At 41.9% G+C, this 24,668-nt stretch overlaps 1 long non-coding RNA gene across 1 annotated transcript; it reads right to left on the bottom strand.

Annotated features, from left to right (window-relative positions):
• Window positions 1–7,112: 7,112 nt before the first annotated feature.
• Window positions 7,113–24,569, bottom strand: LOC122549188 (uncharacterized). The gene is made up of 3 exons (XR_006311454.2): window positions 24,363–24,569; window positions 22,629–22,701; window positions 7,113–8,933 (listed from the first exon to the last, which is right to left on the bottom strand). It is a non-coding gene; the product is annotated as an uncharacterized LOC122549188 (long non-coding RNA).
• Window positions 24,570–24,668: the final 99 nt, after the last annotated feature.

The raw sequence follows: 24,668 nt of genomic DNA, 5'->3' as shown, positions 1-24,668 counted from the left end.
TCCACTCCCAGCACCATATCTTGCTGCCGCAAGAGGTAATAAACCTGCACCCAAAACTCTCCCCTCACCTCTGTCCAAGGCCCCATAGCATCCTTCCACATCCAGCAGAGATTTTTATGCACATCCAAACACCTCATCTACTGTGTCCATCGCTTTTGATGTGGTCTCCTCCACATTGGGAGACAGGATGCCAACTCATAGAACGTTTCAAGGAACATCTCTAGCTCACATGTACCAAACAATCCCACCACCCTGTGGCCAACCACTTCAGCTCCCCCTCCCACTCCGCCAAGGACATGCAAGTCCCAGGCCTCCTCCACCACCAAATCCTAGCCATCCGATGCCCAGAGGAAGAACGCCTCATCTTCCGCCTTAGGACCCTCCAACCACATGGCATCAATGTCAACTTCATCAGTTTCCTCATCTTCCCTCCCCCCCATCTCATCCAAGATCCAACCTTCCAACTCTGCACTGCCATCTTGACCTGACCTACCTGTCCATCTTCCTTCCCACCTATCTACTCCACCCTCCCCTCCAACCTATCACTATCACCCCCTCCTACATCTACCTATCACCTTCCCAGCTACCTTCCCCTCACTCCCACCCACACCCTCCTATTCATCTCTCAGCCCCCTTCCCCCCCCATTCCTGACGAAGAGCTTATACCTGAAACATCGACTCCCTGCTCCTCAGATGCTACCTGATCTGCTGTGTTTTTCCAGTGCCACACTTTTCAACTCCAAAAATGTGATGTTAATCTGATGAAGCTGTAACACAGGACTACTTATGTGCCAATTAGTATGAGCAGCAATGGAAAGACTAGGGTAAGCAATTTCATACTCAATGGATCAGATCGAAGCTCTGCCATCCTGTCACATCCAGTCAGAAATAGTAGTGGAGAATTAAACAACTCTACAGAGGAGGATTCTCCACAAATGTCCCTATTCCCCATACAAGGAAATCCAGCATGTAAGTGAAAAAGATAGCATTGAAACATTTGCAACAATCTTCAGACAGAAGTGCCAAATTGATTATATATCTTGATCTTCTGCGGGGTTCCCCAGCATCATGGATGCCAGTCTTCAGCCAATTCAATTTACGCCACATGACACCAGACTCACAGCAACATGGCTGACTCTTAACTGGCCTCTGGGCAATTAGGAATTGTCAATAAATGCTAGTCCAGCCAGTATTGCCCAAATTTCATGAATACATTTTAAAAATATAAAAGGAATACACAGTCTAATGTCCTAAAGGTATTCTTCATGAATAAAGGTTTAACCTGAGACCCTGATTTTTTTACCACTGTTTTACATCCTTAGTAGTAGCATGAGGATATGTTGTTAATGTCTAGGTTTATCTCCAATTTATTTTGTCAAGAGGTGTTTTGTCCTTTGAGAGGCAGAGAGAAACCAAGAGCTTTATCCAGTTCTGCAATCACAAGTCTATCTTCATCAAAAATTGGTTTTCTGAAATACTAGCAGATTTGTGAACTTCAATGTTTGAGCCCACTTCCAAACTCAATATTACAGGTGATATTTTTCATCTTCAAGATGTAAAGCCTATCACACAGGAGTAAATAAAATGGAAGATGGAATGAGCTAGTTGCAGTGTGTGTTGATATAAGTTAAATTTCATTTGAGTTGATTTCAGTTATTCCACTTTGGTTTCATGAAGTATGCTTCACTTGTATGATCAGCTGTTTACTTTTAAAATCAATGGTTTTCCTTTGCAAATCCATTTCAGTCCATTAAAATGCTAGGCATTAAAATTAATGATGAACCTTTAAAGTAATAGTCCATATGTTATCACTATCACAACACTTGCCCATCATGACTAATGAATGCGAACAATACTTCTCTTTCCTGTTTATGTTGAGCATTCCATTTCAAGACAAGAATGAAATAATGATACAGAAATTGGAGAAATAACACACACACACATTGTAATTTCACTCTCTTCTTTCTAGCCCAAGTTCAAAACCTGCTTTGCGAATAGTAGCTAGAGATGTTCCCTGAGCGATGCTATCTGTCTGAGTTTTAAAACTCCACTGCCCAATCCATCAATCCATGTACTAGATTCTGACATTTTTTTCAAATTTGATTTCTTGGAGGTTAGTGCGTGGTGATCTGACATTTGCATCCCATTCAATGCCTGTATGTGCATCTGCAAATGCACTGAACTTTACCTGAACCCAACTGTACTAGTTGAGGCTTGAAACTTGGTTCTGTTTATTTGATCTTTCAGCTCGCTGTTATGTCTCTGTTGGTCTCCACAAGTAGTGCCCACTTTGGGGCATGAACTGGGTTTTTCCTTAATCCATTCCGCTTTCGCTGGAACACTACTTTTCTCAGGCAAAATTTCAGGGTCAATGATATTCCTTGTGGCTCTTCCACAAGGTGAAACTTCAACTTGTCTTTTTTATTACTCATGGGATATGGTTGCCACTGGCATACCAGCATTTATTGCCCATCCCTAGTCGACTTTGAGAATCTAGTGGTGAGCGACCTTCTTGAACATCTGTTGTCCACATGCTGGAGATAGACCCACAATGCTGTTAGGAAGGGAATTCAAGGATTTTGAATCAGTTACAGTGAAAGAATGTCAACATATTTCCAAGTCAGGATGGTTATTAATTTGCAGATGGTGGTGTTCCCATATATTTGCTGCCTCTTGTCCTTCTAGATTGAAGTAGCCATGAGTTTGGAAAGTGCTGTCTCAGGATTTTTGGTGAATTTCTGCAGTGCATCATTTTGATATTGCTATTACATTGTTGGTGGTGGAAGGAGTAGATAGTTGTGGATGTGGTTGACTTAATAATATCTAAAACATTGAGTTCCTAAGGGCCGTTGCGTCACTGTTGTGGTGTCCCTACCTCTGGGCTAGAAGATCCAAGTTCTACCTGTTCTAGAGTTGTGCAACAGCATAGAGTCATATAGTCATAGTAATGAACAGCATGGAAACAGACCTTTTAGTACAACACATCCATGCCAACCAGACATCCTGAATAATTTAGTCTCATTTGCCAGCATTTGGCCCACATTCCTCTAAATCCTTTCTATTCATTTACCCATCCAGATGCCTTTTAAATGTTGCCATGGTTCCCAAACTACTCCACTTTCTCTTGCATCTTATTCCTTACACACACTACCCTCTGTATGAAAAAGTTGTCCCTTAGGTTCCTTTTAAATCTTTCCCCTCTCACCTTAAACTTATGCCCTCTAGTTTTGGTCTCCGCTACCCTGGGGGAAAGACCTTGGCTATTCACCAAATCTGTGCCCCTCATGATTTTATAAACTTCTGTAAGGTCATCCTTCAGCCTCCGATGCTCCAGGGAAAACAACCACAGCCTATTCAGCCTCTCCCTATAATTCAAATCCCCCAACCGGGCAACATCCTTGTAAAGCTTTTCTGAACGCTTTCAAGTTTCACAACATCCTTTCTATAGCAGGGAGACATGAGTTGCACTCAATATTCCATTAGTGGCCTTACCAAAAGTGTCCTGTACAGCTGCAACATGACCTCCCAACTCCTATACTCAATGCTTTGATCAATAAAGAAAAGCATACCAAACGCATTCTGCATTATCCTATCTACCGTGTCTCCACTTTCAAGGAACTCCAACGTCTCTATGTTCAGCAAAACTCCCCAGGGCCTTACTATCAAGTGTTTAAGTCCTGCCTTGATTTGCCTTTCCAAAATGCAGTACCTCACATTTATCTAAATTAAACTCCATCTGCCACTCCTCGGCCTATTTTATCAAGGTCCTTTTGTACTCTGACATCCATCGTCAGATAGAAAGGTAGCCATTCCAGGCCCTATTACCCTTTGCTCCTTAACATGTGTCAGGATTAGAAAAGATATGATGTCTTTGAACTCCTTAAAGAATTAAGTGATGAAGGTGCCCTTAATTTTAAGTGTGTTTTGCCACTAATCAAAAGAAAGTTACTTAAGGCATTCAAATTCTCTGTATATCTGGTTAGGCCATTTCCAGGAGCTTTTACTGGTTTCCTTCAGGCAGGCACTTAAAAAGCCCCTTTTGTTGCCACATAGCTGGTTGCATCATTCTCAAGCAAGAAGGAGTAAACTTTGTGAGCTTTGTTTTTTGTTTGCTTACTCTACAACAGTTGATTGGCCATTTTAATTGCTCTCCCAACTATTTGGACAGGTTAGGAGAGGGGCCAAAGAAATGGCAGATGGAGTACAATGTGGGTAAGTATGAGGTCATGCACTTTAGGAAGAAGAATAGAGGCATGGACTATTTTCTGAATGGGGAGAAAATTCAGAGGTCTGAAGCGCAAAGAGACTTGAGAGTCCTAGTCCAGGATTCTCTCAAGGTAAACTTGCAGATTGAGTCAGTAGTTAGGAAGGCAATGCAATGATGGCTTTTATTTTGAGAGGACCTAAATATAAAAGCAGGGATGTACTTCTGAGGCTCTATAAGGCTCTGGTCAGACCACATTTGGAGTATTATGTGCTGCTTTGGGAGCCATATCTCAGGAAGGATGTACTAGTCTGAAAGCATTTTCAGAGGAGATTCATGAGAATGGTCCTAGCAATGAAAAGTTTAACATATGAGGAACATTTGAGGATTCTGGGTCTATACTCAATGGAGTTTAGAAGGATGAGGGGAGATCTGATTAAGACACACAGAATACTGAATGGCCTGGACAAAGTAAATGTTGGGAAGATGTTTCCATTGGTAGGAGAGACCAGGACCCGAAGACACAGGCTTAGAGTAAAGGAAAGACCTTTTAGAATAGAAATAAGAAGAAACTTCTTCAGCCAGACAGTGGTGAATCCATGGAATTCATTGCCACAGAAGTCTGTGAAGGCCATGTGATTGAATATATTTAAGGCTGATATAGATAGGTTCTTGATTATAAGGGGACCAAGGGTTACGGGGAGAAAGTGGGAGAATGGGGTTGAGAAACTTATTAGCCATGACTGAATAGCAGAGCAGATTCAATGGGCTGAATAGCCTAATTTCTGATTCTAGTCTTATGATCTTATTTGAAAAAGATAAAGGTGCTCAACTTGTCTTTGTTAAACTTTCGCGATTAAATAGGGGAATTGAATATCTTGGTCCTTAGAGCTGCTCTAGGGGTAATTCCCTCACCAGAGGTACCTTCTGTAGAGACTCTTTTCTCACCTAACATCCCCCCCCCCCCAACACGTGTTTCAATTTAAATTTCCTTCTGCTTTCCCAACTCCTCCTCCACTCTTACCTTTCCTTAAATTTCCTTTCTTTCCCCGTATCTTATTTTCTGTTCTTCTCCCTCTTTTTGAAGTCTATTTCCGATTTCCACCTCTCTAATTCTGTCTCAATTTCCACTACTAATGTCTCACTACCCATTTTACAGTTTCGTTTTTTCCTGGTTTATGGGCAGAACTCTGACTTTAAGTACAAAAATGCATCTTTTGGTTCTTCCAAGGCTTTTAATTCTTTGTAAATTACCTTGTCCTGTTCTATGAAATTATTAACTTCAAAAATAAACATCTGAAAACTATAATAGTATGGGCCCCAAAAAAGCTTTTTTGTAACTGTTTAAAAATAGATTTTCAACAAAATTCATTCTCTCCCCCTAATTCATTCACTAGATCTGTATGAACTAACTTGCAAAGTTATTCCCTGATCTTGTTGTGAACAGGTGAGGAGGGATTTACATTTTTTAAAGCAGAAAATTACATCTCTCTTTCATTAGTTATCCAATGTCTATTTGTCAGTAAGGTGTCAATTTCAGAGTTTTTTTGCATGCAAGTGCAATTTAGAGTGGATACTGATGATTTTCACCAGGACACTGCCTCAGTTAGAGTGATTCAGCTATGAAGAGAGATTACCCTGGGGTTGTTTCCTTAAAGGAGAAAGTGAGGTCTGCAGATGCTGGAGATCAGAGCTGAAAATGTGTTGCTGGAGAAGTGCAGCAGGTCAGGCAGCATCCAGGGAACAGGAGAATCGACGTTTCGGGCATAAGGGCTTATGCCCGAAACGTTGATTCTCCTGTTCCCTGGATGCTGCCTGACCTGCTGCGCTTCTCCAGCAACACATTTTCAGCTTGTTTCCTTAAAGCAGAGAAGGCTGAGGGAGGCATTGGATTAAGGTATACAAGCTCTAACGGCATTGACAGGGTAGCTAGGGAGAAATGTTTCCCCGGAAAGGGGTCAATAACCAGGGGACACAGTTTTTAAGTTAAAAAGCTGGAGATTTAGAGGGGATTTAATGAAACATTTTTATAGATACCTGGATTTGATGAGAAAAATGGTGGCATAGGTGGGAACACTCACGACATTTAAAATTGATTTGGATGAACACTTGAAATGCCATAGCATGCAAAACTACGGGCCAAGTGCTGGAAAATGGGATTAGAATAGGTGGACATTTGATGACAGTTATGGACATGGTGAGCCTCTTTTCATGCAGGACTCTCTATGTCTCCAGTTTTATTATGTCAACATTGAGAAGAAAAATGATACAACACTAAGCTTGTAAATGCACTGGCGGGGTAAGAGTTCAGTAGTGTGAGAAATGTACAGCACGGAAACAGACCCTTTGGTCCAACTTGTCCATGCCGACCAGATATCCTAAATTAATCTAGTCTCATTTGTCAGCACTTGCCATAAATCCCTCTTAAACCCTTCCTACTCATATATCCTTCCAGATGTCTTTCAATTGTTGTAATTGTATCAACCTCCACCACTTCCTCTGGCAGCTCATTCCATACACACACTACCTTCTGTGTAAAAAAGTTGCCCCTTAGGTCCCTTTTAATCTTTCCCCTCTCACCCTAAACCTATGCCCTCTAATTCTGGACTACCCCACCCCAGGGAAAATACTTTATCTATTTATCCTATCCATGCCCCTCATAATTTTGTAAACCTCTATAAGGTCACCCCTCAGCCTCCAATGCTTCAGGGAAAACAGCTCCAGCCTGTTCAGCCTCTCCCTATAGCTCAAACTCTCCAACCCTGGCAACATCCTTGTAAACCTTTTTTGAACGCTTTCAAATTTCACAACATCCTTCCAATAGGAGGGAGACCAGAATTGCACACAATATTCCAAAAGAAGCCACAAAAGATGAAAGGTTAAATTCCGTGAGACATAATTGTTTTAACCTGAGACTTATAGTAGAGTAGCTTTTATTTGTCATTTCTACCAAATGCAACAGATACAGTAAAAATGAGACAGCATTCCTCCAGAACTAAGGTGCTACATGGATAGAACAAATTTCACAATTGTACAACATAAATTACAAAACACACAAGTTACAGTGTAACAGAAAAATGGTGACTGATAGACATTTTTCTACCAGCAATACGAATGAATTTCAGATCAGACTCTTTCCAATTAAACTGTGTTAAGGAGCCCGATGGCTTGGGGCAAGAAACTGTTGCACATCTGGCTGTGAGACACTGAATGCGCTGGTATCCTCTGCCAGATGGCAGGAGGGAGAAGAGTTTGAGTGAGGGGTTATGGGGTCTTCCACAATGTTCTCAGCCTTTCGGATGCAGCGTGTGGAGTAAATGTCTGTAATGGAGGGAAGAGAGACCTTGATGATCCCCTCAGCTATCCTCACTATCCGTTGCAGGGTCTTACGATCTGAGACTGTGCAATTCCTGAACCATGCAGTGATGCAGCAGCTCAGAGTACTCTCGATGAACCCTCTGTTAAACGTGGTGAGGATGGGGGCTGGGTGGTGGGCTTTCCTTAGGCTGCACACAAATAGAGATGCTGCTGGGCTTTCTTGGCTATGGAGCTGGTGTTGAGGGTCCAGGTGAGATTCTTCATCAGGTGTACGCCAAGAGATTTGGTGCTCTTCAAGATCTCCTCAGTGGAGTCAATGTCCAGTAGAGTGTGGTCGCTACGTGCCCTCCTGAAATCAACATCCATTTCTTTCGTCTTGTCCACGTTCAGAGACAGGTTGTTGTCATTGCACCAGTCCGTTAGCTGCTGCACCTCCTCTCTATATGCTGACTCATCATTCGTGCTGGTGAGACCCACTACAGTCGTATCATCAGCGAACGTAATGATGTCATCGACCTATGCATTACTGCACAGTCATGTGTCAGCAGGGTGTACAGCAGTGGACCGAGCACACAACCCTGGGGGGCCCCCATGCTTGTTGTGATGGTGTTGGAGATCCTATTCCCAATCTGGACTGACTGAGGTCTCCCAGTCAGGAAATCCAGGATCCAGTTACACAGGGAGATATTTAGGCCCAACAGACTCAGCTTCCCGATCAGGTGCTGAGGAATGACAGTGTTAAATGCAGAACTGATGTCTATGAACAGTAATCAGATGTGGGTATCCTTCTTCTCCAGGTGGGTGAGGGCCAGATGGAGGGTGGTGGAAATCGCATCATCTGTTGAGCGGTTGGGTCGATACGTGAACTGCAGGATGTCCAGCAGGATCTTAATATGCCTCATCATGAGCCTCTCGAAGCACTTCATGATGATGGGTGTAAGCGCAACAGGGAGGTAGTTGTTAAGACAGGATGCTGAGACTGCTTCAGCACAGGGACGATGGTAGCGGCCTTGAAGCATGTTGGAATGATGGTGCAGCTCAGGGAGATGTTGAAGATGTCTGTGAGAACTGTGGGGTGTGCTCAATTCTTGTATCCTGAGCACTTGCAAATCTTATAGAACCTCTTAAATTCTTGCTGTCCTGGATGTAGGTTTGCTTGCTGAGCTGGAAGGTTGATTTTCAGATGTTTCATCACCATACTGGGTAGCATCTTCAGTGAGCCTCCGGGCGAAGCTTCGTCCGAAGATATGACCGAGTATGGTGATGAAGCATCTGAAAATTAACCTTCCAGCTCAGCAAGCAAACCTACATCCAGAACATCAACCTGAGCTACAAATCTTCTCAAAAAAACAGCTCGTTCTTGATGTCCACTTGTTTTTCTCCACTTTGTGTTGTAATGGGGTGCTTTGTCCTTTGAGAGGCAGAGAGAGAGAGAGAGAGCATTCTCAGTTCTGCAGCAACAAATCATTACCCCTGCTCTGCAAAAATCAATTCTCTGAAATACAAATTTGTTTATACATTTCGTATAAATATTCACTGCTTCTGTGTTTGATGATTGCAGATGATGTCTTTCAGCTTCAATATGTGAAATTTATCATATGGCGTAAATAAAAACAGGAGACTAGGATTTCTGCATTGCCTGACTGGATTGACTAGCTTTGATATATTTTTAAAATTTCAGTTCAGATTATTTTGTTTATTTCATGTTGGTTCCAACCATTGTGAACATCTGATTGCTCTGGCCATTTTTAGCAGGCATTTTTCATTTTTAAAACTATTTCAATTGTTATGGACTAAGCCAGACCACTCAAAACATTCTTAAGCAGGTATCCCTAGACCTAACTTTGCAATTTGTTTTGGTAAGTGTACAGTAGCTAGGTTGACCACTAGATTTTAAAACAGACAAAAAATGTATTCACAAAATTACACAATGAAACACAAAAAACAGAATAAAGAACCCCTACAGAACTCAACCTATCCATCGAGACTTAATTATACTGTTCTAAATACACACAACAGTTCCAATAAGCAAACTCGCTTTAAAAAACAGTATAAATGGAACACACGCTTACAGGTTGAAGTTGAAGGGCAGAAAAGAGAGGGAGTTTCCACACAGCTCCCTGTTGAACTTCCTAGTTTAGGACTGAACTAAAACTGCTCAGCTCAGGTCAGCTCAGCTAGCTGGAGAGCTGACCACTCCCCTCTCTTTATACAGTCACTTCTAAAGCATGACCACTTTGGCCCGAAGTCTCATCTGTTTATATATAAACAAAAGGCCTCTGAAAATCCTTTTCATCTCTGTCCCAAACCAGACTGATTGGAGTCCAGCCAAGTTTATTGCCCCTCTGAAAAAATTCAAGGACAGAGTCTCCTTGAGCCAAGGAACAGCTTTTAGGGAAAAAAGGGACTAGCTTTGTGACACAATCCGTGAAAACCACAGACATACAGTTGGATGATAGAATTTGAAAATCCACAGTACATTTTCATCATTATCATGGCACAATTAAATAGAATTGGAGGCACTTAGAGTCATAGAGATGTACAGCATGGAAACAGACCCTTCGGTCCAACCAGTCCATGCTGACCAGATATCCCAACCCAATCTCGTCCCACCTGCCAGTACATGGTCCATATCCCTCCAAACCCTTTCTATTCATATACCCATCCAAATGCCTTTTAAATGTTGCAATTGCACCAGCCTCCACCACTTCCTCTGGCAGCTCATTCCATACCCACACCACCCTGTGTGTGAAAAGGTTGCTCCTTAGGTCTCTTTTATATCTTTCCCCTCTCTCCCTAAACCTATGCCCTCCAGTTCTGGACTCCCCAACCCCAGGGAAAAGACTTTGCCTATTTATCCTATCTATCCATGCCCCTCATAATTTTGTAAACCTCTATAAGGTCACCCCTCAGCCTCCAAAGCTCCAGGGAAAACAGCCCCAGCCTGTTCAGCCTCTCCCTGTAGCTCAGATCCTTCAACCCTGGCAACATCCTTGTAAATCTTTTCTGAACCCTTTCAAGTTTCACAATATCTTTCCGATAGGAAGGAGACCAGAATTGCATGCAATATCCCAACAGTGGCCTAACCAATGTCCTGTACAGCGGCAACATGACCTCCCAACTCCTGTACTCAATACTCCGACCAATAAAGGAAAGCATACCAAATGCTTTCTTCACTATCCTATCTACCTGCGACTCCACTTTCAAGGAGCTATGAACCTGCACTCCAAGGTCTCTTTGTTCAGAAACACTCCCTAGTACCTTACCATTAGGTGTATAAGTCCTGCTAAGATTTGCTTTCCCAAAATGCAGCACCTTGCGTTTATCTGAATTAAACTCCATCTGCCACTTCTCAGCCCATTGGCCCATCTGGTCAAGATCCTGTTGTAATCTGAGGTAACCTTCTTCACTGTCCACTACACCTCCAATGTTGGTGTCATCTGCAAACTTACTAACTGTACCTCTTATGCTCGCATCCAAGTCATTTATGTAAATGACAAAACGTAGAGGGCCCAGCACCGATCCTTGTGGCACTCCACTGGTCACAGGCCTCCAGTCTGAAAAACAACCCTCCACCATCACCCTCTGTCTTCTAACTTTGAGCCAGTTCTGTATCCAAATGGCTAGTTCTCCCTGTATTCCATGAGATCTAACCTTGCTAATCAGTCTCCCATGGGAAACCTTGTCGAATGCCTTACTGAAGTCCTTGTAGATCATATCTACTGCTCACCCCTCATCAATCCTCTTTATTACTTCTTCAAAAAACTCAATCAAGTTTGTGAGACATGATTTCCCACACACAAAGCCATGTTGACTATCCCTAATCAGTCCTTGCCTTTCCAAATACATGTACATCCTGTCCCTCAGGATTCCTTCCAACAATTTGCCCACCACCAAGGTCAGGCTCACTGGTCTATAGTTCCCTGGCTTGACCTTACCCCCCCCCTTCTTAAACAGTGGCACCACGTTAGCCAACCTCCAGTCTTCCAGCACCTGTGACTATCGATGATGCAAATATCTCAGCAAGAGGCCCAGAAATCACTTCTCTAGCTTCCCACAGAGTTCTCGGGTATACCTGATCAGGTCCTGGGGATTTATCCACCTTTACCCATTTCAAGACATCCAGCACTTCCTCCTCTGTAAATACTGATGCAAAATTTCATTTAGTATCTCCCCCATTTTCTGCGGCTCAAAGGCTGCCTTGCTGATCTTTGAGGGGCCCTATTCTCTCCCTAGTTACCCTTTTGTCCTTAATGTATTTGTAAAAACTATTTGGATTTTCCTTAATTCTATTTGCCAAAGTTATCTCATGTCTCTTTTTGCCCTCCTGATTTCCCTCTTAAGTATACTCCTACTTCCTTTATACTCTTTTCATCTTCTTTAATATGGATAGAGACAAAATAGCATTTCTGGGTTACCATCTGTAAATTACTATACAATTAAAATCTACTTTGGTGGGATTTTTATTCTGTACCAAAATACTACAAGGGTGCTGGGAGTAAAGCCAACTTGAGTGATAACTTGGGGCTTAAACTAAATCAAGCTGAACCAAACGTAAATCTTCACATGGGTGGAGTAGGGTTTCTGTGTTGAAGTGGGAGGGTGTGTTTCAGGTAGAGAATTAGTCAAAATAATTTGTTGGTGACAGGATACTGGATTTGAAGACAAAAAAGGACTGCTGCTTCAACATTTCCATAGGTGCATACACCCACCTGAGTAATTCATGATTGTTGAAAGTATAAATTAAAAAATGAAAATCTTTTGCTCATCTTCACTTTTGCTTTAACTCTTTATTGCCAAGAAGTGAAATGTAAAATTCAGCTAATAAAACTTGCAATATACAGACGGAATTATATGTCTAAAGTAAATTAAACTGGATGCTGAACCATATTGAATGGACTCTAGAGTTGCAGTAAAGGATAAAACCCTAATACATAAAAAAGCACAAATATTTTGTCCAAGCTAAAAACTGAGAGTAAAAAAAAAGCCAAATCCTAACTAATTTTTCTTCAATGATTATGAACATCATAAATTTCACATCAGCTAAGGAAGGTTTTGTGTGATTGCCTCGTGAATCTGTTCTGGGACAAATATCCCAGGAAGGAAAATGAATAATCAAGTTGTAATACGAATTTAGTCAAGACTAAAGCACAGAAACTCTCGAAACACTTCATGATGATAGGTGTAAGTGCAATAAGGAGGTAGTTATTGAGACAGGATGCTGAAGACATCTTCGGCATGGGGACGATGGTAGCAGCTTTGAAGCACATTGGAATGATGGCGCAGCTCAGGGAGATGTTGAAGATGTCCGTCAGAACTGTGCTCAATTCTTGTATCCTGAGCATTTGAGAGTCTTACAGAACTTCATAAATTCTGATCTAACTGATCAATCCTGATGTCTCTGTGCTAAGCACAGGCGTCCTACCAACACTTATTCATCTCATCAGTAACCCATTCTATTCCTTTCTTCCTTATCTGTTAATTTAGCTTCCCCTTAAAAGCAAATATATTGGCCATCTCTACTATCAGGTTCCACATTTTCCCCATGCTTTGGCTAAAGGAGTTTTTGCTGAATTCCCTATAAGATTTATTAGCAACTATCTTATAATTATGGGTCTAGATTTGGTGTCCTTTGCAAGTGAAAACATTTTCTCCACATCTACCCTATTGAAACTTTTTACTATATTAAATCTTCAAATAAGATCATTCCTCATACTGTTTTCTGGAGAAAAGAGCCCAGTCTGTCCATTTCTTTTGTGATCTTTAGAACTTTGTGTCATTGAGTTATACAGCACAGAAACAGACCCTTCAGTCCAATTCCATGCCAATCAGATATCCTAAATTAATCTAGCTCCATTTGCCAGCATTTGGCCCATATTCCCTTAAGCCCTTCCAATTCATATGCCAATTTAGATGCCTTCAAGTGTTGCTATTGTACCAGCCTCCATCAGTTCCTCTGGCAACTTATTCCATATATGCACCACCCTCTGAGTGAAAAAGGTTCGCCCTTAGGTCCCTTTTAAATCTTTCCCCTCTCACCTGAAACCTATCCCTTCGAGCTTTGGACTCTCCCACCCTGGGAAAAACACATTGGCTATTCACTGTATCCATGCCTTTCATGATTTTATAAACCTCTATATGGTCACCCCTCAGCCTCTGACGCTCCAGGGAAAATCCCAGTCTATTCAGCCTCTCCCTATAGTTCAAACCCTCCAACCTTGGCAACATCCCTATAAATCTTTTCTGAAACCTTTCAATTTTCACAACATTCTTCCTATAGCAAGGAGACCAGAATTGCACACAATATTCCAAAAGTGGCCTTACCAAAAGTGTCCTGTACAGCTGCAACATGACCTCCCAACTCCTATACTCAATGCTCTGACTGATAAAGGAAAGCATATCAAACACCTTCTTCATTATCCTGTCTACCTGCAACTTCACTTTCAAGGAACCATGAACTTTTACTTCATGGTCTCTTTATTCAGCAACACTCCCCAGGACCTTATTAAGTGTATAAGTCCTGGCCTGATTTGCCTTTACAAAACGCAGCACCTTGTATTTATAAACTCCATCTGCCACTCTTCAGCCCATTTGCCCATCTGATCAAGATCCTGTTGTACTCTGAGGTAATCTTCTTTCTGTTCACTACACCTTCAATTTTGGTGTCATTTGCCTACGTTTACATCCAAATCATTTATATAAATTAGGAAAATGAGGAAATGAGGGAAAACAGCACCAATCCTTGTGACAGGTCTCCAGTCTGAAAAGCAACCCTCCACCTCCACTCCCTATCTTCTACCTTTGAGCCAGTTCCCTATCCAAATGGCTAGTTCTCCCTATTAGATTAGATTACATTACAGTGTGGAAACAGGCCCTTCGGCCCAACAAGTCCACACCGACCCGTCGAAGCGCAACCCACCCATACCCCTACATTTACCGCTTACCTAACACTATGGGCAATTTATTATGGCCAATTCACCTTACCTGCACATCTTTGGACTGTGGGAGGAAACCGGAGCACCCGGAGGAAACCCACGCAGACACGGGGAGAACGTGCAAACTCCACACAGTCAGTTGCCTGAGGCGGGAATTGAACCCGGGTCTCTGGCTCTGTCAGGCAGCAGTGCTAACCACTGTGCCACCGTGCCGCCCACAGTGCTAACCACTGTGCCACTGTGCCACCGTGCCGCCTATGTTCCATGTGATCTAACCTTACTAATCAGTTTACCATACAGAAACTTGTTGATCACCTTACTGAAGCCCAGATCACATATTCCACTCTACCCTCATCAATCCTCTTCATTACTTGGATGTAAGTTTGCTCGCTAAGCTGGAAGGTTCGTTTTCAGATGTTTCGTCACCATACTAGGTAACTAGTGAACCTCCGGTGAAGGACTGGTGGTATGTCACACTTTTTATTTATATGTTTAGGTTGCCTTGGGTTGGTAATGTCATTTCCTGTTCTTTTTCTCAGGGGGTGGTAAATGGGATCCAAGTCAATATGTTTGACGATAGAGTTCCGGTTGGAGCCATGCTTCTGGGAATTCTCGCGCATGTCTCTGTTTGGCTTGTCCTAGGATGAATGTGTTGTCCCAGTCAAAGTGGAGTTTTTCCTTAGCTGTATGTAAAGATACTAGTGAGAGTAGGTCATTTATTTTTGTGGCTAATTGATGTTCATATATCCTGGTGGCTACTTTTCTGCCTGTTTGTCCAATGTAGTGTTTGTTACTTAGGATTACTAAGAAGGAAATACGCAGAGGGAAAATGAGGTACGAAGGTAAACTGGCCAAGAATATTAAGGAGGATAGTAAAAGCTTTTTTAGGTATGTGCAAGGCAAAAAAATGGTTAGGACAAAAATTGGGCCCTTGAAGACAGAAACAAGGGAATATATTACTAGGAACAAAGAAATGGCAGAGGAATTAAATGGGTACTTCAGATCTGTGTTCACTTGGGAAGACACAAGCAATCTCCCTGAGGTAACAGTGGCTGAAGGACCTGAACTTAAGGGAATTTATATTTGCCAGGATTTGGTGTTGGAGAGACTGTTAGGTCTGAAGGTTGATAAGTCTCCGGAGCCTGATGGTCTGCATCCCAGGGTACTGAAGGAGGTGGCTCGGGAAATCGTGGATGTGTTGGTGATTATTTTCCAGAGTTCAATAGATTCGGGGTCGGTTCCTGAGGATTGGAGGGTGGCAAATGTTATACTACTTTTTAAGAAAGGTGGGCGAGAGAAAGCAGGTAATTATAGACCAGTTAGTCTGACCTCAGTGGTGGGAAAGATGCTGGAGTCTATTATAAAGGATGAAATTACTGCACATCTGGATAGTAGTAACAGGATAGGACAGAGTCAGCATGGATTTATGAAGGGGACATCATGCTTGACTAATCTTCTTGAATTTTTTGAGGATGTAACTATGAAGTTGGACGAGGGAAATCCAGTAGATGTAGTGTACCTGGACTTTCAGAAAGCTTTTGATAAAGTCCCACACAGGAGGTTAGTGAGTAAAATTAGGGTGCATGGTATTGGGGGCAAAGTACTAGATTGGATTGAAAATTGGTTGGCTAATAGGAAACAAAGGGTAGTGATAAACGGCTCCATTTTGGAATGGCAGGCAGTGACCAGTGGGGTACCGCAGGGATCCGTGCTGGGACCACAGCTTTTTACAATATCTGTTAATCATATAGAAGATAGTATCAGCAATAACATTAGCAAATTTGCTGATGATACAAAGCTGGGTGGCAGGGTGAAAAGTGATGAGGATGTTAAGAGATTACAGGGCGACTTGGACAAGTTAGGTGAGTGGGCAGATGCATGGCAGATGCAGTTTAATGTGGATAAATGTATGGTTATCCATTTTGGTAGCAAGAACAGGAAGGCAGACTACTACCTCAATGGAATCAATTTATGTAAAGGGGCAGTACAGAGAGATCTGGGTGTTCTTGTACACCAGTCAATGAAGGCAAGCATGCAGGTACAGCAGGTAGTGAAGAAGGCTAATAGCATGCTGGCCTTCATAACAAGAGGAATTGAGTATAGAAGCAAAGAGGTGCTTCTGCCGCTGTACAGGGCCCTGGTGAGACCACACCTGGAGTACTGTGTGCAGTTCAGGTCTCCAAATTTGAGAAAAGACATTCTGGCTATTGAGGGAGTGCAGCGTAGGTTCACGAGGTCAATTCCTGGAATGGCAGGATTACCTTACACTGAAAAACTGAAGCGACTGGGCTTGTATACCCTTGAGTTTCGAAGATTGAGAGGGGATCTGATTGAGACGTATAAGATTATGAAAGGATTGGACACTCTGGCAGTAGGAAACATATTTCCACTGATGGGTGAGTGCCGAACCAGAGGACACAGCTTAAAAATACGGGGTAGACCATTTAGGACAGAGCTCAGGAGAAACTTCTTCACCCAGAGAGTGGTTGCTGTGTGGAATGCTCTGCCACAGGCGGCAGTGGAGGCCCACTCTCTGGATTCATTTAAGAAGGAGTTGGATAGAGCTCTCAAAGATAGTGGAATCAAGGGTTATGGAGATAAGGCAGGAACAGGATACTGATTAGGAATGATCAGCCATGATTATATTGAATGGCGGTGCAGGCTCGAAGGGCTGAATGGCCTACTCCTGCACCTATTGTCTATTGTCTATTGTCTATTGTTACAGTTCTTGCAAGGTATTTTGTAAATGACATTAGTTTCGCTCTTCCCAAGAGGGAAGGGTGGGTTGGTGGGGTTGTGGACCTGACAAGAGAGTCGCGGAGGAAATAGTCTTTATGGAAAGTGATAGGGGAGGGGAGCGAAATCTATCTCTGGTGGTGGAATCCGTTTTGTAGGTGGCAAAAATGGCAGAGGATGATGTAATGTATATGAAGGTTGGTGGGGTGGAGGGTGAGGACCAGGAGGGTTCTGTCCTTGTTGTGGTTGGAGGGGTCAAGTTTGAGGGCAGAGGTGCAGGAAGTGGATGAAGTGCACTGGAGGGCATCATCGACCATTTAGGAGGGGAAATTGCGATCTTTGAAGAAGGAGGCCATCTGGTGTGTTCTGTGGTGGATCTGGTCCACATGGGAGGAGAAATAACATTGCAAGAGCCTAGCTAATACCCTTAATATCAGATATTGATTGTACATTTCTCCAACACGAAATTAAATAAATGATGTTTAGTTATTGCGATAACCACATTAATCTGTCATGCTTAAATCTTGCTAATGAAATAAATTAACAAGAACTTTACATACTACTTATTGTTACATTGATAATCTTATTGTTACATTTGTGTTAATGAAGTAATGCTGCTTCTCAGATTTCTATACCCTACTCCATCTATTGATTATTTTGGCAAGAACAAGTCAATTCACTTACAATAGTAAAAAGGTACTTGCTTCGTTCATATAAATATGAACATACACTAAACTGGTGAACAAAACATGGTTTGAAAATGCATTGGAAGTCTTACAGTAAAATTTTAATTTTATGTAACAAGAACTTCTGGTAGCATTGGCTACAAAAATGCAGACAATCAGAAAACGTTGTCTTCTGAAGTCAAAAGTGTAATAAAACAACAATTGGAAAATGTAGCCAATGGCTGGACAGTTTACATGATTGCTCAGCAGGCATCCAGAATGGTAAGTACTTTTTTTCAAGATTTGGAGTACTTCCCGGGGGCTGAAAAATTATGCCATGTTCTTCATGACCTGCAACACATTATCGATGAGAATGAGCACCTCACCAAGACCTTCCCCACACCTCCACTTGCCTTTAAACAACCGCCAAACCTCAAACAGATCATTGTTCGTAGCAAACTGCCCGGCTCTCAGGGCAACTCCATACACCCCTGTCACGGTGGACACTGCAAGACGTGTCAGATTGTGGACATAGATATCACTATTACGCATGGGAACACCTCCCACCTTGTACATGGCAGGTACTCATGTGACTCAGCCAACGTTGTCTATCTTATACGTTGCAGGCAAGGATGCCCGGAGGCATGGTACATTGGTGAAAACGAGCAAAGGCTACGACAACGGATGAATGGGCACTGCACAACAATCAACAGACAGGAGGGTTCCCTCCCAGTTGGGGAACACTTCAGTGGTCCAGGACATTCAGCCTTGGACCTTCGGGTGACCATCCTCCAAGGTGGACTTCGGGATAGGCAGCAGAGAAAAGTGGCCGAGCAGAGGCTGATAGTTAAGTTCGGTACCCATAGGGAGGGCCTCAACCGAGACCTTGGGTTCATGTCACATTACAGGTGATCACCCTTGCACTACACACACACACACACACAGATATTCCTACACACACGCACTCTCACATACACACGGACACAGGTACACACAGACGCGCACACAGACATCCACACATACCCTTATAGACACACACACTCCCACATCCACACATGCACCTCCTCACAGACTTAAGACACTCTGCACTCACTACATACACACACACTTTCTCATACTCACAACCCCCACCCCAGACAGACAGACACACACAGACAGACAAAGACCCACATGCACACATATATTTTGTGTGGTGAATTTGTACTTGCAGAGTTACATTGTACTTTGCTCAAAAACTGTATACATTCATGTAGAACTCTGAGCTCAAAAACTGCATGAATTTATGTAAAACTCTGTTATCTCACTTTTTAGATTAGAATCAATCTAAACATCAGGTCATAGACAGAGAACACAGGGGGCTAACACCTTCAACATATTGTCTAGCTATCACCATTGTTAACAGCTAACCTGAGAATGCAACTTAAAAAAAAGTTTGTGATTTACACATGAAAGAAGTGAAACTATCATTGTATTCCAACAGATGAAAGGCTTAACAGACAATCAATTTTTCAATGTATAATTTCAGTTACATCACACTGTAAATTTTTGCTATAAATTCTGTGTTACGATCGAGCCCTCCACTATCACCTGATGAAGGAGCGTCGCTCCGAAAGCTAGTGTGCTTCCAATTAAACCTGTTGGACTATAACCTGGTGTTGTGTGATTTTTATTTTTTTCAAGATATTTTATGAATGAATCCTAACCAAAAATTAAACAAATATTGCTAATATGCAAAAATCTGAGCTTTGTGAGGAGCATCTGTCTCTTCTAAAAGTAACTTGGATGTTCGAGTACTCTTTCTTACTTTATAAGGGTTTCTCCCGATCATTATTCTGTGCCAAAAGACCACTGTACTGTTTGTGAGACTGTGCAAAGGGGTTCGTGAAAGCTGGAAGAGCAACAGGACTTTCTGTCATTGAGAGTATTTCCTGGTATGTTCAAACAGGTAAGGGTGAAATTACAGGCAATCTTCTAGTGTTTCATTGTTTGAATACAACTCCTACTTGTTTCAAAACCTCCATGGCCCTCCTTCAATTTTTCCAGGTCCAAATAGCATCCATTATCAATCTGTCCATTGGGCTGGGAAGGTGCAGTTAAGTGATGAATGTGAAGGCAATGACAGGAGAAAGAAATGAATCCTAATAATGGTCCATCCTTACTCTCCCTTTCCTCTTTGAGTTACTTGAATGTGTTGGTTGCATGTTTAAACTCTTGCAATTCACCATTTGAATCTATTTGTCTTGTCTGCCCTGTTGGTAATACCACGATTACCCTGACCAAAATCACAAATTTCATCTTCTGGACTGCATCCACAGTACATTATCCCTGCTTATACCTTCAGCATCATCCCTGCTGCATTTGACAAGTTCAGCTAAGCTGTTCTCCTATAGCCTGTAATAACTTTCTGACATTATCTAGTTCCATTGAATATCCTTTGAATATTTTTATTCTGCCAGCAAAATATTTTTTCTGTTTCTGCATTTTGCCACTTTTGGGCACATTCTTCGACTATAAAATAATTTGTTGTGACCGCCCTCTATTATGTCATAGTGTGCATCAAGGGTATCAGCTTCCCATAGAATGCTAAGAAGTAGGAACAGGAATAGGCCATTCGACCCCTTGAGCTTGATACACAATTCAATAGAATCATGACTGATCTGACACTCCTTTCACCTGGTGTCCTACCCTTTCTCCACAACCCTTGATTCCCCGACTGATCAAGAATCTATCTCAGCCTTAAAAATACACAAAGTCTCTGCCCCACAGGTCTCTGTGACAAGGATTCCAAAGATTCTCAACCCTTTGACAGAAGAAATTCCTTCTCATCTCAATCTTAAATTGGCACCCCTTAATTCTGAGTCTATGCCCTCTGGACTTAGACTCACCCATGAAGGGAAACATCCTCTCAGCATTTACTCTATCAAGCCCTATATGTTTCATTGAGATCACCTCTCATTTTTCTAAAGGCTATGGAGTAGATTCCTAGCCTGTTTAGTCTTTGCTCATAACCCTCAGTATGGAGTGATTGAGTTATCAGCCTTCTCTTAAACAAATATATTTCCTTAAATAACCAAACCAGCTTAGAGTACTCCAGATGTGGTTTCTCCAGTACCTTGTACAATAGCAGTAAGACATATATTCCAATGTTCCAGTAGCCTTCATGATTACCTGCTGCATCTGTGTATTAGTTGTCTGTGTTTTATGCATACTTTTTTTTATTCTGCCAGCAAAGCTTTTTTTTGTTTCTGCATTTTGCCACTTTTGGGCACATTCTTCGACTGTAAAATAATTTGTTGTGACCGCCCTCTATTATATCATAGTGTGCAAGACTCTGTGTTGCAGCTTTCTGCAGTTTCTTTTTCATTAAAATAATTCTTTGTTTTTCTGTTTTCTCTTTCAAAATGAATAAATTCATATTTTCCCACATTACATACCATTTCCAACTTTTTGCCTACCACTTAACCTATCAATACCTCTCTTTCAATTGTTTTATCCCTGTCATAACCTGCCTTTCCACTTATTTTTGTGTCATCTGCATATTTAACTGCTTTCCTCCACCAAGTCATTACTTTTTGGGAAAGCAAATCTTAGCAGGACTTATACACTTAATAGTAAGGCCCTAGGGAGTGTTGCTGAACAAAGAGACCTTGGAGTGCAGGTTCATAGCTCCTTGAAAGTGGAGTCACAGGTAGATAGGATAGTGAAGAAGGCGTTTGGTATGCTTTCCTTTATTGGTCAGAGTATTGAGTACAGGAGTTCGGAGATCATGTTGCGGCTGTACAGGACATTGGTTAGGCCACTGTTGGAATATTGTGTGCAATTCTGGTCTCCTTCCTATCGGAAAGATGTTGTGAAATTTGAAAGGGTTCAGAAAAGATTTACAAGGCTGTTGCCAGGGTTGGAGGATTTGAGCTATAGGGAGGGGCTGAACAGGCTGGGGCTGTTTTCCTTGGCGCGTCGGAGGCTGAGGGGTGACCTTATAGAGGTTTACAAAATTATGAGGGGCATGGATAGGATAAATAGACAAAGTCTTTTCCCTGGGGTCGGGGAGTCCAGAACTAGAGGGCATAGGTTTAGGGTGAGATGGGAAAAATATAAAAGAGATCTAAGGGGCAACTTTTTCACGCAGATGGTGGTACATGTATGGAATGAGCTGCCAGAGGATGTGGTGGAGACTGGTACAATTGCAACATTTAAGAGGCATTTGGATGGGTATATGAATGGGAAGGGTTTGGAGGGATATGGGCCGGGTGCTGGCAGGTGGGACTAGATTGGGTTGGGATATCTCGTCGGCATTGACAGGTTGGACCGAAGGGTCTGTTTCCATGCTGTACACCTCTATGACTCTCTGACTCTATGTGGCAGAACTGAAGTTAATGGAATGTGTCCTGATACACTTCAATATCCATTACATAGCAGAATTGCTATTACAATCTTTATCTCACTGCAGAACACAGTATATCAAAAGGCATTAAAATCTATACTGGCGGTTCACTTAAACTGGTCACCAGGTGACATAGAACTCCAATCCGTGACTGTGGCCTCTGTCATCAATGTTTATCATTTTCCTTCTTTATTTAATTGTTGGATTCACCAGTATCTCACTCAGGGCCATAGGTTGGAACATAGCTTCAGCGCTCATAATACTTCAGACAGAGACACAATATATAATTAGAAACTTAACTCAAGCTCTGATCAAAGAAGAAATTCTTTACTGCACAAAGAAGGACACCGATGAGCATTTAAGACACAGTTGGAGTCACTCTTTACCTGGAGACAATTCTGAGTGGACTCCTGGATCTGATCGTTGTTCATGGTGCTGTCTTCTAGCAAGAGATCAGGACTGTAATAACAAATGGCTCAGTGTTCATTACTTCTGACTTTTTTTATTAAAAAATCCGGTTTGAACAGATGTTTGCCGGCCACATTAGAGTATACAAAAGATATTAATCAGATTATCAGTAAAGTTCCAAAAAAAAATTCCAAAGCAGAAACCAGATGTAAGTTTACTCTAAAAGTTCCAACTCCTTTGCATTCATCATATTGAAGTATATTCACATTGAGGTAAGGTGAACTAGGATAGAAAAGGCACCCTAAAATTCAAAATTAATCCGAAATGAAAGTTGCCTAAAATTCACAATTAATCTAAAATGAAAGTCACCTCCATTTTGCAGATGGTAAATTTCTATTTAAATTGGTTGAATCAGTCTCGATGAAGTTCCAAAGGACTTGGTGTGAATAATGGAATGATGGAGTGTTCATGTTAAGGGACGAGGATGACGAACTGGAGCAGGTGAACTTCAGGATAGGCAGCAACACAAAGTGGCTGAGCAGAGGCTGATAGCCAAGTTCAGTACCCATGAGGATGACCTCATCCAGGATCTTGTGTTCATTTCATGCTACAGGTAACTCCACTACACCATACACTGTCTCACACACACACAGGCACACGTGCACACACACTCTTACATACCCACACACTCACACAGACTCTCTCTCATACACACACCCTCGCACAGCCTTTGCTCCATCATACCCACACATACACACTTTACCAAGCTTTCACACATCCAAACACTCTCTCACATGCACTCAAACACACACTTTTCTCATGCATACATACACACATACAAGTATATGGGGTGAATCTGTATTTGCAGAATTATATTTGCAGACACATTGTGCATTTTAAGCAAAATACAATCTACAGGCAGTCAATACATGTAATATTTTATAAATTCCACTTTGGAAACAGGACCAGTCTGACTCAAGATTGGGATACAGACAGACTCTGATCTCACACTTTTAATGCATTGTCTGAGCTGAGATGTCACCTTTTGAAGTGGAACCTTAAGTTATCTTGAGAAGATTACTTCAAAGAAGGTCTGGGATTTACATATTAATGAACAGTAACCTGCAGGTTTATTCAATATATCACTGTATGACACTAATGTTTTGCTATAAATGCTGTGTCTCCACAACGACCTGAAGGAGCAGTGCTATGGAAGCTAGTGCTTCCAAATAAACCTGTTGGAGTATGACCCGGTGTTGTGTGATTTTTAATTTTGTCCACCCCAGTCCAACACCGGCTCCTCCACATCAGAACTAGAGCAGTGTTGCATTGAAACTATTACATAGTTCAGCCTAACCAAGTTGTTCACCCTTTACCCTGCACCTAATCAAAGTTTCTCCTACATTTTGGGTGAGAATGCATGACACTGAAATGAGAAACCGGAAGTGGAAAACTGCAATTAATTGTGACGCATTTACATTCGTGTAAACGTCTCAGTGTTTATTACTGTCGACGTACTTTTGGGGGGAAAAAATCAGGTTAAAACAGATGCTTGCAAACGGCCACATTAGAGTAGCGACATAAAACATGTAAATTCGAGTTAAATTGAAACATAACCGGTCTCACTCCACCCACTGGCTCTCCACTGCAAAAGGTTTCGAAAAGCCAGGGGGTTGAGGCATTCTACTTTTTAAAGTCAAAACACAAACAACCTTCATTCTCCCAAATGTCGGATCATTTTCAGTGTGAAAGTAATTACATTACGAATGCACGAAACATTGTTCCAGATCAAATTCTAGCCGATCGGTTATTAACAACCCAACATCTTGGACGCCCTACTACCTCCACTTGGATTTTGTTTTACAGGAAAACTGTGCACTTCATCGACCCGAAGTCGCTTGATCGGAGTAAATATCAGTCGAAATCGAAAGTTTTAAACTTCCAAATTACAGTTTTAACAACTGGAGCTTAAATTAATTGGATCATTGGATAGATCTGACAACAGAGATCTGTGTAAG

This window comes from Chiloscyllium plagiosum, unplaced genomic scaffold (genome assembly GCF_037043375.1).
Source record: "Chiloscyllium plagiosum isolate Xiang-an unplaced genomic scaffold, Cpla_swu_hap1 HiC_scaffold_4, whole genome shotgun sequence".
Taxonomy (NCBI): domain Eukaryota; kingdom Metazoa; phylum Chordata; class Chondrichthyes; order Orectolobiformes; family Hemiscylliidae; genus Chiloscyllium; species Chiloscyllium plagiosum.
The sequence above is the reverse complement of the archived record's forward strand: the minus strand, read 5'-3'. Positions and strand labels throughout refer to the sequence as shown.